General features: G+C 42.8%; 1 protein-coding gene and 1 pseudogene across 1 annotated transcript in view; one reads left to right on the plus strand and one right to left on the minus strand.

The window, feature by feature from the left end:
• Positions 1-6000, minus strand: part of FAM227B (family with sequence similarity 227 member B) — a 756766-nt gene that overhangs the window by 730853 nt on the left and 19913 nt on the right. The window lies entirely within an intron of this gene.
• LOC142301736 (DDB1- and CUL4-associated factor 12 pseudogene) lies at positions 1623-3038 on the plus strand (annotated as a pseudogene).

The raw sequence follows: 6000 nt of genomic DNA on the forward strand, positions 1-6000 counted from the left end.
ATTTTTCTTTTTTTACCTTTTTTTATGTCTAAGTTTGGGGTGCGTCTTATAATCCGGTGCGTCTTATAAAGCGAAAAATACGGTACATGCACATTCTTTATTTCTACCAGGTAATCTTCAAAATCTGAAGCACAGAAAAAAGAAATCTCAAGAAACTGAACATATGAACAGGAAAGGGATTTTAACATAGAGTCAAAAAGGCAACCTAGGACAGACTTGTCAAAAGCCACTCTGTTTGGCAAAATCCAGAGAAACCTCAACACCCTTTAACAACCATAGAGGAATTTACAATGGGGTGCAGTGGATTGCTACCTACTGATGGGAGGTGCGAACCAGAGAAAGGAATGGTCGCCAAGCAGGGTCAAAGCTATGAGGCTGCATAAAGGGCAAAATCAGGATCCAAAGGAGTAGTCAGAAAACATAAGCCGAGGTCAAAACAGAGAACAATGACTACAAGGGCAAAACAGACAGGACTGAGCCAGGGAAGCAAGACTTGCCCAAAACTATATCTGCCAGCTTCCAGTAGCTGGAAACTTTAGTAGTAGGGTGTGGTGCTTTCCAATAGGATAAAGTAAGGAGCTGATAACCGCTGCCGGACCGCACACACACACCCATTCTGTCAGACTGTAAAGCACTGCAGATCCCAGCTATTCTAAATTTAGTAGATGGAAAGAGACTGTGCTGTCCAGAGCTTCCGGTTCTGACATCTTTCATCGCCAGTACCGAACACACAATGAATAAGTGAACGCAGAAGCAGATATTTCAGGAGCAGGTTCTGGTGAAGATGTGACAAAAGGAGAGTCTATCAAGCCTTTTTGAGAGATTTTTCTCGCATTTTTTTAATGTAGCTTTCATTTTTTCTCTTTTTCTTTTATTAAATATTCAGATCTCGTATGTTTGGCCTTATATACTATTCATACCCTGTGAATTTTTCCACATTTTTTCAAGTTAAACTCAGAAACAAAAATGTATTTATTTAGATTTTGGGATATGCCAACACAATGTAGCAAGTGTGATGGCTAAAGGAAATAATTCTTGAATTTCTAAATATTTTTGAAATATAAATCTGAAAATTGTGACATGCATTTCTATCCAGCCTCCTGAGTCAATATTTCATAGCACTACCTTTCACTGCAAATACAGATACAAGTCTTTTGGGGTGGATGAAATTTTTGGCCATTCTTCTTTGCAAAATAGCACTAGCTCATTGAGATTGGGCAGAGGCGTCTGTGAACAGCAATTTTCAAGTTGTGTCACAGACTCTCAATGGGATTTAGGTCTTGACTTTGAATGGGCCATTAAACTACATGCATATACTTTGAGATAAATAATTCCATTGTAGCTTTGGCAGTATGTTTAGGGTTGTTTTCTTGTTGGAACCTGAACCTATGCCCCAGACTCAAGTCATTAACTGCCTCTAACAGGTTTTCCTCCAGGATTGCCCTTTATTTAGCTCCATGCATCTTCCCATCAACTCTGACCAGCTGGTGTTATGACGTAAAGCGCGCCGCTCGGGGTGAGAGGTCACGTGGCCTCCGTCGTTGTGGTTGTTATATATTTTTTTTTTCGGCTGGTCGCCTTCCGTTCGTTTCCTTGCCCGTTATATGCGATCTCTTCAGGCTTCCTCCATGCGGGCACAGGAGCTGCGCGGGCGAGAGCATGACCCGAAGAGCAGCTAGCAGGAAGAGGAGAGCGCCGGGAGCAGGCCCCGGAGAACAGGCTGATTGGGATCATGTCGCTCAGAAGCGTAGGCGCCTTCCTCCAGAGAAGAAGTCTATGGTGTTTTATCTAAAATCTAGGGAGTTGAAAGCAAAGGATGACCCCAGTTACCACCGCCTGTTACGTGGCTGCGCGGCTCGAGCACTACCTGGTATCCTGAAGGAGAGGGAGTTCCAGCTTCGAACCCTCAATAAAGTGTTTGCGTCACAATTGCTGAACCATTGCCAAGTCGTTTGCGGTACCAAATGCAATACGTTATTTGTGGTGGATGTACAGACGGAACAGATTACAAAGATCCCCATCTTAAATGATCGTGAACCGGTCAATATGACTAAGCAGAGCTGTGGAATCCATGCCATAGAGATCAACCCTTCCCGGACATTGCTGGCTACCGAAGGAGATAACCCTAACAGTCTGGCAGTGTATCGACTGCCAACATTGGATCCAGTCTGTGTGGGAGATGAGGGTCACAATGACTGGATCTTCTCCATTGCATGGATTAGTTACACCTTGGTTGTGTCAGGCTCCCGTGATGGATCGATGGCTCTCTGGGAGATTAATGACGAGGTGATGAATAAATGCAACTTCCAGCATAACCTCTCCTGGGTACCAGTCTATGCTCATATTTACCACAAAGCATTGAAGGACATCCCAAAAGAGAGCAGCAACTCCTCAAACTGCAAGGTCCGCGCCCTGGCGTTCAACAGCAGGAGGAAGGAGCTGGGAGCCGTGTCTCTGGACGGTTACTTCCACTTGTGGGCCGCAGAATACACTTTAGCCAGGCTGCTGTCTACAAAGTTACCCTATTGCAGAGAGAACGTCTGTCTTGCCTGTGGCCTGGAGTGGTCAGTCTATGCTGTGGGATCACAGGCACACGTGTCTGTGTCTTTCCTTGATCCTCGGCAGCCTCCGGAGAGCGCCAAGTCCGTGTACTGCAAAGAACAAGGCAGTGGTATCCGCTCTGTAAGCTTTTACAAGCATATTATCATTGGGGGCACCAGACAGGGCTCCCTCTTGTTTTATGACATCTGGGCGCAGAGGTTTTTGGATGATTCCAACAGTTATTTTAATGGCTCAAAGTCCAAGGGCGAAATCCTCAAACTGACGACCGGGAAAGGCTAGCTGAATCACAATGACATGTGGAGGAATTACTTCTCGGATATCAACTGCTGCCCCAACGCCGTTTACTCCCACTGCTACGACACGTCCGGAACAAAACTCTTTGTGGCCGGCGGTCCTTTGCCATCCAGCCTCCATGGAAACTATGCCGGCCTATGGAGCTAGGAAAGAGGCCCAAGAGGAGGTGGCGAAGTGTGTCCTTAACCAATTCTCCAAATGTGCAATGTATCAAAAAAAAACCTTTGGCAGCCACTACATTGTCTGCTGCTCCTTTTATATTTTTTTCCCCTTTTTTTTGCCCATTTTTGTTTTTATTTAGTGAAATTAGGCGCTTTCTTCTATGACCATTACCAGCTGCTCCATCAAATATAACTCTTGATTCTACACTTTTGCTCCTTATAAAGAAAAGTTTTTATATATATATATATATATATATATATACTGTAAATAAACTTCGCGTCTAATGTAATCCCTCCAGAAATCATAAAATAATATGGAGAAAATAATCAAGACACAAAGTGATTGCTCTAAGTGGTGTCTGAGATCTCTGCCCATGTAGTTGTTTGACCCTTCTTGAATGTTCTATTTTTTTGTATTAATTTTTTAAAGCACTTGGTTTGTGTTTGCACCTCCTCCAGAAGTTGTGGATATTTTCATGCACATTCCAACAGGAAGACACATTTGGTGGCTACTTGGGTTCTGCAGGACTTCAGCTGTAATTAGCTCTGGACAGATACATGTAATATTTTGGTGGACGGTTCTAGGTTTTCTGTAAATATCTGGGAAACTATTATAGTCTATGTGCATGTGTGTGTGCGTGAAGGGTACTTTTTTGTGTCAAGTACAAACCATTTAAGCCGCTTGGAGTGAAAAAAACAAAAACCTACGTCATTAACATGGTTTATTCAAGAGAGGCTTCACCCGTTAGGGCCGGCTTGTGACACTTATTTTATCATCCTTTTTATTTTAAGTGTAAAAGACTAACATCTGTATATTGAGAAAATCAAGACATTAAATTGTAACTAAACTCTGACCAGCTTCCCTAACCCTGCTGAAGAAAAGCCTCCCCACAGCATGTTGTTACCATCTCCATGGCTGATAGTGAGGATGGTGTTTTCAGAGTGATGTGAAGTGCTAGATTTCTACCACACATATCGTTTTGCGTTAAGCCCACAGTTGTTCATTGCTCTCATCTGGCCAGAGCACCTTCTTGTACTTGCCTATAAGGCTTTGTTTGAAAACTGCAAATGGAACTTTTTATGGCTTGCTTTCAAAAATGACTTTCTTGCCAGTCTTCCATGAAGGGAAGATTTGTGGAGAATTTGAATAAAGCCTTCAGTACCTCACATTAACATAAAGCATCAGATGCAAGACAATTGAATGTGATATGCTAATAACACTCGGCTTGAGCTCTGCTGAGAGCGTGAGAGGTGTGAGCGTGAGAGAGTCGGATCACAATTGTGATAAAAGGGAGAGGTTAATCTCTCCATCTTCTTTGCTGCCTGTCACTGTGTATATCGCATTGCACTCAGATGTCATCCAAGTGCAGTCCGATGTTTCACATGCACCCATAGGCTTGTATGGGTGTGTGTAATCCAAGACACGCTGCTAAACGCAGCATGCTACAATTTTTTTCTCATGCTGAGTATTGTTTAACATTGGTGCACGTGCAATCCAATGTTTTATCAGATTACACTAGTACGTATTAAATGCAAATGGTAGAAAGGCCTAATAAGTATCCTGTGGACAGATTCTCCCACCTAAGCTGTCGATCTCTGCAGCTACTCCAGAGTGACCATGAGCCTCCTGGCTGCTTCTCTAATTAGTGCTCTACTTGTTTGGGATGTCAGTTTAGTTCAATACAGCCACTGGTATGGTATTGAAGATATAGTGAAACCAAATACAGCAAAAAAAATACCTAAATTATAACTTTTATTAGTTCCTCTAAAAAAGGGGAAGGACCACCTTACCTCTATTAAAAACAACAACGTCTGCTGCAGAGACTGACGTGCTGCAACGCCCTTCAACTGTCATAAAGGGGACTAGTGCACCCTGCCACATGACATATCAAGATATCACAGATGGTATTATCAAGGTGTCACGACTGACCAAACAGGCACACACTGGTTTTGCAGGAATAGCAATGCCCAAGGGCTTTATAGGTTAATGTTTCCACTATAGCATTGCTTACAATACAGTGCAACAACACCCCTTGCTTGTTAAAGGGGACTAGTGCACACTCACAACCAATTAAATACCAAGACACCTGTCCTGATGTCGAGGTATCAATTCAAAACCAGACATGTACCCGAGGTTCAGAAAAGAAATGACAATGCTCAGATAACCACACATTAGATTCTCAACCATAGCAATGTCTAAGATGTAAAGTTGGAACGATCTCTGTGATATCTTGATATGTCATGTGGCAGGGTGCACTAGTCCCCTTTATGACAGTTAAAGGGCGTTGCAGCACGTCAGTCTCTGCAGTAGACGTTGTTGTTGCACTGTATTGTAAGCAATGCTATAGTGGAAACATTAACCTATAAAGCCCTTGGGCATTGCTATTCCTGCAAAACCAGTGTGTGCCTGTTTGGTCAGTCGTGACACCTTGATAATACCATCTGTGATATCTTGATATGTCATGTGGCAGGGTGCACTAGTCCCTTTGTGACAGTTGAAGGGCGTTGCAGCACGTCAGTCTCTGCAGCAGCCATTGTTGTTTTTAATAGAGGTAAGGTGGTCCTTCCCCTTTTTAGAGGAACTAATAAAAGTTATATTTTAGGTATTTTTTTGCTGTATTTGATGTCAGTTTAGGTGTACAACCATGTCATGGTAGGTTTGCAGTTGTACCATACTCCTTCCATTTTTGGATGATAGAACATACAACATTCTCTCCAATTTGGCTTGCCTGGTTTTTTTATATACACATACAAACTTTCAGTCTTCGCAATAAGGGTATGTGCGCACGTTGCTTTTTACCTGCTTTTTACCTGCTTTTTTGCTGCTTTTTCTTCTGCGCTGTTTAATGCCAAAATGGATGTGCTCTTCTATTCAAGCAAAGTCTATGGGAATTTGGGTTTCTTGTTCACGCTATGTTGTTCAAAATGCTGCCTTTTTGTGGCAGAACTTTGGTCAAAAACTCAGCTTTGCAGTGCAAAACCC

This window comes from Anomaloglossus baeobatrachus, chromosome 4, assembly GCF_048569485.1.
Source record: "Anomaloglossus baeobatrachus isolate aAnoBae1 chromosome 4, aAnoBae1.hap1, whole genome shotgun sequence".
NCBI classification, from domain to species: domain Eukaryota; kingdom Metazoa; phylum Chordata; class Amphibia; order Anura; family Aromobatidae; genus Anomaloglossus; species Anomaloglossus baeobatrachus.